Here is an 8,275-nt window from a genome sequence, read left to right on the forward strand (position 1 = left end):
TCAATCTGAATGTATAATTTGAAGAAATAACCTTTGTTTCATTTACCAGTCTCAGTTTCTCCACTCACCCTCAGCAACTGGTAGTATTTATAGAGAAGGACATAGACATTGCTTACACAAACACCATCTGATGGAAACAGAACCTTTGGTAGCTAGAGAGGGTGTGAAAGGCAGAGCTGTGATGCTGAAGACAATTCAGATGTAATTAAGGCATTCCGGGGCTGCTCAATCAGAGCACTGGTATTTTTCTGTTCTATGCTACTGTGACCCCATCACCTAAATGAAGTCATAGAACTAGAGGACTGGGTGAAACTGTATCACAAATACCGCCTTTGAGCAGAGTAGCTGCACCAAGGGATATACGGACACACCACTGAAACAGACAGTGGCTACAGCACCTCCACCAACACAGAACTCTTCCTTCTCACCACTTCACACCTGTGAATATTTCTTATGCTCCACAGTGAGCTCCAGAATCTGAGCACTTTGTCACACGTGAAGGACTTTGTCACACATCATTCTGCCAGATGCTTCTAGTGATTCCTTTCAAGACCAACTTCAAAACCTGTCCCAAAATGATTTCAATCTGACCCATAAGTTCTTTTTTATATATTAATATATTTCTCGCAGCTGTCCCACTACCATCTAGCGAAGATATCCCTGGTTCCTCACACAAATTCAGTATTGACTGGGAGACCCTACTCCTCTGCACCCTTGGTCTCCTGCCTCAGTAAATGTCCTTCCTATTTCTGATCTGCTTTAGAAACCACTTTTGGAAGAAAAATAGGGACCGAAAAGAAACCTCCACTAAGTTATTTTTCAACTCAGCTTTCCACTTATTAAATCGGAACTTCATTTTCTGATATATAGAATAAAAGCTTCAGCCTCAGGTGTCCTGTTTTAATTACCTGCTATTTTAATTACTGACCATGATGGCAGCAAATGCTCTTCAGGAGATACTTGTATTTTAATTTATCTGCAAACATAAATCACACATTATAGCACTTTTTTCCTCTAGGTTAATTGAATCAATTCTCTAAATGTCTCTTATCCTCATCATTTGAAAGAGGCTCACTGTTTGAAATCTCTTAAGAGTTATGGTCCTTGAATTGTGTGCAGGATGGTATCAGTCCTTGCTCCAGACAAAGATATTTTATACAAATAAAGTAAAAATATTGTTACATACATAAGCAATATTATCTGCAAAGCATCACCCACAATACTATGATGATTCTCTGAAAATATTATTTCATAAATTTTTCAAATATCCCAGTGAATTAATTATCTTAATATTATCAATCTTACTAATAATTGTTTAAAAATTACTCTGGATATATTTTAAGCTCTAAAGGAACAAAATAAAATCTACTTTTATTTTCCTTATTTCTACATTACCTTTAATGTAAAAACTGATATAAATGCTGATATCAAGAACAACTGTTTTTATTACTGAAAATCCAGGAATGGCTGGTGAAGAAAACTTGATTTAACATAATTTTTACTAAAAATGAGTCAAATGGATCAGTTATCTCACCAGTGATATTGGCCATTTTATACCCAGCAGAACTGTAAAATGCTGCTATGGTAAATTCAGTCCTAAACTGAAACTCAAGTTTAAGGATTTAAGCAAGCCACAAATAATTCAGTGACAGTGATAAAGCAGAATATGCTTGGGAAGATCAGTGTTTGACTCACTTTATAATTGGGTCAACTTCAAAAACTAATATTATAGTTTAAGTCAGCGTTTGAGATGTGACATGTCCCTCAGCAGACTGTTGTGCAGAAGGCTGGTTTAGCCATGGAGAGAGCCTGGGGTAGCACTGCTTTTGTCTGCAGGCTTCCCAGGGCCATCCAGCATACGGCTGCCCCTTGGCTGGTCACCAGCCTGCGCATGGTGACACACAGCAGCTCACAGCCATGGGTGGTTCAGCCTGGTCCCCGAAAACCAGCACCTGTCTTCTCCTGCACAGCATACCTGGCAGCGGGTGGCAGCGCCTTGAGACAGCACTGGGAAGAACACGTGTTGGTAACCATGAAGTCATAGGCAACATGGTTGTAGGGATTCTATTCCAAATTAAAATATATAAAACACCTTTCTATTTTGAATTTCTCTTCAATTTACCTGTTTGAATTTATTATTTGTAAAACACATCAAGCCTCAAATGGATTGACCTTCTGCTAATGTATATCACCTAATGAATGGAAGCAATTAACTAATTCATATTGGAATATTGCACTTCCCAGATCACATTTATCATCACTAAATGTGTGATATAGTTTGCGAGTTTAAATTTTTTATTATTACCCTTTAAACTAAAGAAATAAGTCTTATATTTAATTACCTGAACTTACATATTCAATTAATAGCTTCATTACCTTAATGAATGTAGATACCATACCGAAGTGACGAAAGATTGCTGTCTGGGTCTGCTCTAAGTATACCCTATAAAGGGTCGGCTATGAACCTCAGAACAATTTATTTTTTTAATTAAAAATTCTTGACTGGGGAGCTCCAAAGGAACTGGGCCTGGCAATCCAATATTCTTATACAGGGGCCTGAGATAAATTTATCATCTATATTGTTAATATTTAACGTGTAAAAGGAATCCCAGAAGCAAAGCTTATGCTTCTGGAAAGACAGAGGATTTAGATGTTCAAATGTGAATCATTCTGAATGAAAGTGAATTTAAAGAATGAAAACCAGGCAGACCAGCACCTCACTAAAGGACAAGGGATGAGTGTTTGGAGCATGAAGGCAAAAAAAATCCACGCTCTTGTTGTGAGAGAGATGGGACAGCACTCTGACACTCTGTGTAAGAGAGGAACAGCAGCTCTCACAAAAAAATGCTTCTTCAGCAGAGTCAAAATGTGCCTAAATGGCATCCTTGGTGGCCCACATCGAGCGGGAGACAGCTGAAGGTAGATGCATTGGCAAGTCAGATGCAGGAAACACTCACCTTCCTGACAGTAATCAGGTTACAAAACCATAAACTGGCTGTCCTATTCAGCTACATCTATTTGTTTGCCAAATACGCTACTTGCCCTTTGTGTGTCAGTGGAGTCAAATCTGTCATTATCCTTGGCTTTCCTGTTAAATGTATTTTATTAGGCAGATAGGCTCATATCTCCTGCTCTTCACAACCTTACAGGTACACATAATAAGTCTCAGGGTGTCTATTGCTAAAGGAAATCTGTACCCTCTAGAAAGATAAAAGGTTTTGACAGCATATCCCACTCAGTTTATGAAAACATAGCGCTACGATCACTGCAGAGCCCATTGGATATACTTCAAGGTTTTCTTCATGGTGCATGGATATATTTACTAAGATATCTTTTGTTTTTAATAGCAAAGGTGAATTTATTTTTTTTTTCTCCTTTTTGACTGCTTTTTATAAATAATCTGGAAAAGGAAAGAGTTATTTTAAAAAGAATACAGTCAATAATCTTCCCTTACGTTTACTTCTTGTTTACATTAACTGCTTGAGAAAAATCTGCTATGAAGAAAAAAAGAGCAGGGAATTGGCTGCAACAAAGCATCTGTCTGTACTAAATTGATTTATTCCTTAAAAACAAAATTCTTAATGTATTGAAACAGCCTTTTTCAAGATGCATTCACAAATTCAGACCTGCCCATACTGCAAGCTACCAGATAGGTTTACACTAGGAGCGTATCCTGCACATTCAAAAGGAAGCAGAGCAGACAGCTCTGGTGCACACAACCCTCTGTACAGCATTGCCCTAACACTTCCACATTTTGCCAGCACTGACAGTCCTGCCACAGAGGCCTCTGCTGTGGAATGTTATCTGTGCCCCACTATGGCAGCACGGCTATTGCAGAGATTAAAATGGCTTGGAAACTCTAAGGGCCTATGTTCTACACAGACTTGTCTGTACAATATATTCTAAAATTTACTGTCATCAATTATATGACTATATGTAATATATATAGGTGTAGTAACATCAGTTAAGCACTAAGGCCTGACAGTGTGCCCAGCCAATCAAAAACAAAGAAAAGTTTTGGGTCCTGCTTTAGAAGAAGTCCAGTTTAATTCTCCGTGAAAATCAGTGTCAGCAACAATGAACATCAACAAGCTTTGAAACAGGCCTTACGGATTACTGGGGCAAAAAGCTTAAAACACATATATGTGGTGTGATTTTGATCTCATATTCATGATCTGGACTGCAATGTTTTATCTAGACACTGAGTTTACAGAAACAGAGAAGAAAGAACAAAGACGTTCTCAAGGGGTCACCTCGTGTGCCCTGCCCCTCCTCCAGGGTAGCCTCAGCCAGACCTGTTTGCCTTCGTGCACACTTTTTCACCAGGGACTACAGCAGAGACAGAGGGATGATCAGAAAACACAAGAACTAAAGAAATACATTTTTTTGTACTCAAAAAGCTTAGAATGCTGAATTACAGTGTGTTCAGATCTTCCTCACCTGATTTTCTTTCTTTGAGTTCCCCAGCAGCAGGATCAATCCATAAAACAGAGAATGTTGTTTAAGGGTAATGCAGCGGTTTCTGTATGAAAACATAAATATAGATTAGGAAAAGGCATTTGGCCAGGGACGTGAATTATAGTAGATGTACACATTCAGACTTCATCTAATTCAACTGAAATCAGCAAATTAAGACTTAAAAATAATTTGGCCCATATTATTACAATACCAAAAAAATATAGTATATTTATAGCCTTGGTCTCTCCAGCTGTGTTGGTTTAGGTTTTATTACATCAGTAAAACAATTTATGTGATACTCTGAATAATGTGCTATTAAAAATTCAGTGCAGTATATACTGTTACCCATGGGATTTTAAACTGTGGGAGCTACGAGTATTATTCTCCACTTTGCTATTTCTATAGGAGTGAAGATTACTATAAAAATAGTTAGGTTATATACACTGTGTGAATTCCTGCTCTGCTTGAATCCAGGTGAAGAGAAGAAATAGTTCAGTCCAAACTGCCTTGGGGTAAGGGTCCCAAGGGTCTGAGTCTTGCAGTCTAATGTTACATTGATCACACGTTCAAGCATGAACAATAATATCAATGTGCTTTTTGATGTCCTTAAAGAATGCCAATAAGTTTGTGAGGCATAACCTCCCTTAACATAATACATTTGATGCTTCTACAGAGTATCAGATTTATCTGTGTGTCTATCGATTTTATTCTTTACAACAGTTCATCTATTTTTCCTGGCATGGAAATCACATTGACAATTTTGTTGTTCCCACAATCAGTTTTGAAAGACCAGTGCATTGGGGCTGCATTTCCTGTGTTCTGTTTTGCTGGCATTAGGATTGGGTTCAGCAAGAAACAACCCACTGGCACTAGCGCTTCAGTAGCTGAACATTTTAATCTCTTGGTGGAAACACTGCACAGCTCCAGCAATTAGTTACTGTTTAACTCACCAATTTCTCTTGAAGTCTTTCCTACTGATAATTTTAGGACAATTCCTTCCACCTTGCCCACCAAACACTCAGTTCTCTAGCACAGCAAATAATTCTTCTAGCTTTTTAGCTGTGGAGTTAGCCACCTTGAATGCTCCTTCTACACTTTCATCCTCTAGAGCTTTACTTACTGTCTTGTGGCACTCCTCTGGTGAAGGAATTTGAAAAGGTTTATATAATTACTTCCACATTCTTGGCAAAACCTTAACATATTTTTGGTAGGCTCTGTTGTGGTTCTACATGTAACGTGAAAGAGTTTATGTTCTTTCTATGCTCCTTGCCTAGATATGACTTCCATTTTTGAAGGATGTCTGAATTTTCTTCCCTCAGATGCCAGAGCTGTTGATATTTATGGATAAGCACCGACAGTAACCTCACTGTTACGACTCTGGGAGCAAGGGTCAGGTGAGGAAGATCAGCAGAAAACAGTAATCGCAGTGCATTTTCTTTCCATTGCTCAAGCAGGTGTTCCATTGCACATGACTAAAATGTAGTAACACATGGATCGCATGGGGTAGCAGTTAAGGTCAAAGCTTTCATGTTGCTTAACTCTACATTTTATTTGTCTTTCTTGTAATGCTATGTACATATTTCTTAGATTTGGGAAATGTCTTTAGAACCTCTTTCTGAATACAATAAAAGGATAAACTTTTAATAAAGTTTCTGTGTTGCCTCCTTTTCTGTTTGAAAATTATTCTGAAGTGAATTTGATTTGAAATGGCCAATTGTCAAAAGCTGGAAGGATTTACCAAGGGAGCATTCACCCTCTGTGTACTCTGTTCTTCTGCACTTTCTTAGAGCATCTGCTTGAATCTGGTTATGGAGCCAAGGACCACCTTTGGTCTAACTTGGCATCACAGTTCTTATTAACATAGTTAAATCATGTGATTTCTATGAAGTATTGAAGAAAACATGAAGAAAGCAAATAAATATATATATATATATTTGTGCCAGTTCCTCACCCTTTAAAGACATAAAATTGTTATAAGGCAGGCAACATGATCTGGACAAATAAGTATGGATTTCTGTCTCTGACATGTTATTGCCCTATTGTTAGTTGAAAAATAGTATTAGTGCCTTCACACCTGTTGTGAGACTAAACTAAGAGGTATCTTCATTCTGGTTGGTGAGGGAGACCTGCATCCTCATAAGATAAACAACTGCCATGAACAAACAACTAAAAATTGCTTTCATAAACGTATTTATTTCTCATTTTCCTGGAAGAGAGGAAGTGGTTTATCTCATTCCTGCTGTAATGAATGGCCTTCTTAGCATCCTCCCTCAGTTCTGCTGTATACATAATTCTGAAAGACTTCTTTCACAAACATAATAAACATATACTTTAGCATGCTGTGATAATTACAGGCCTGAATAATATCTTTGTTTTGCAGTGGTGTAGGGTAGAGGTTTTCAAACTGCCGTACACAGGCTGTTCTCAGGGCTTCCCAGAGGCAGCTCCCGGCTGCCTGCCCAAGCGTGGACACACACTGCAGGCAGGCCCTGCAGCTCTGCTCCAGCTGCCCGTGCTGGCCACTGCGCTGCTGCCCGCACGGCTCCTGCCGCATCCGCCGCGGGCAGGCAGTGCATCATCCACCAGCCACGGGGCTTGCCATGGGCCAGCAGGGGTAGAGAAAGGTGAACACAGAAAAACAGTTATGGATTAAAATTGGGTGGTGGGGGTGAACTGGGTGGTTAAGGGATGAAACTGCTGGTGATAAGGTGACTCCAGCTACAAGGAACATGGATCAGGTCCTGGCTTGAGGCAAGGGAGAGCACTGATGGGATGCCAGAAGTAGCCCACTTGCCCACTCCTGTGAGGGTGAAAAAGGTTTAGGACAGATACAAATCAAGGCACTGAGCACCTACAACACGTGCCAAAATAATCTACCAGAACTGGGCTAATGTTTTGGTGTAAAGTCAAATGGCAGAAAATACTTGTAAATCAACCAGATGGTGTGTTAGTCAAGTCAGTATCACATCTGATAAAATCATTCAAGACCCTCAAGAGAGTAAGAGTGTAATATTTTTCTCTAGTAGGCCCCATTCTTTGAGACATTCAGCAACTTTGTGTCTTAAGACCACAAAAAATAAAATGATAATGCTTCCTATAGTAGCACCTCTGCACTTTTAAGCTAAAGTATTAGAAACACATAGTCACTCAGGGCCTCGCGTGCCCACACCACATTATAGGGAGCCACTGGACCCAAGCAGATTTCATTAAATGTTCCTAATTTATTCTGCCTCGCTGCTCTTCTGTAAAGAGGGCGGGTCACTACAGAGCAAAGCATTTAGTTCAAAAAGAGTATTGTGAATTAATATAAAAATTCAACATACTACCAATGCAAGATTTCTCATTAGCCACTGCAGTCCCTCAGAAGTGACATGATAGGAGCTTTTGTTTACAGGATATAGCACAACATTCTTGCAAGCATTCACTCTCTTTTACCGTCTCCCCTTGAAAAGTTTTTGGATAGCCAATAGCGGCACCGTTTAAATCCCAATCTAGGTCAGAGAGAAATTTTTAACCGTATTTTGGTTCCTTACTTTGTGCTTTCTCTTTTTACCTTTCTTTGTGACCAGGGTGACAGGAACAACATTTTATTCATTTTTACCATAGGAAGGAAAAAAAAAAAAAGTAACATAGCAGGAATGGTAATGATTAATCCATTCCGCAAGAAAAAAAAGAAGAGTTCTGATTGTGAACTTGCTCGTATTATCTAATCAGTATAAATAGAAGTGTAGTCAGAGAAGGCACAGGATGGAAAACTCATGATGAATTGTTAGGGCATGTTGTTGGTTCTGTCAATGCCTGCAGTCAGATGATTTCA

The sequence above is a fragment of the Streptopelia decaocto genome (assembly GCF_964273445.1).
Source record: "Streptopelia decaocto genome assembly, chromosome: 9".
NCBI lineage: Eukaryota > Metazoa > Chordata > Aves > Columbiformes > Columbidae > Streptopelia > Streptopelia decaocto.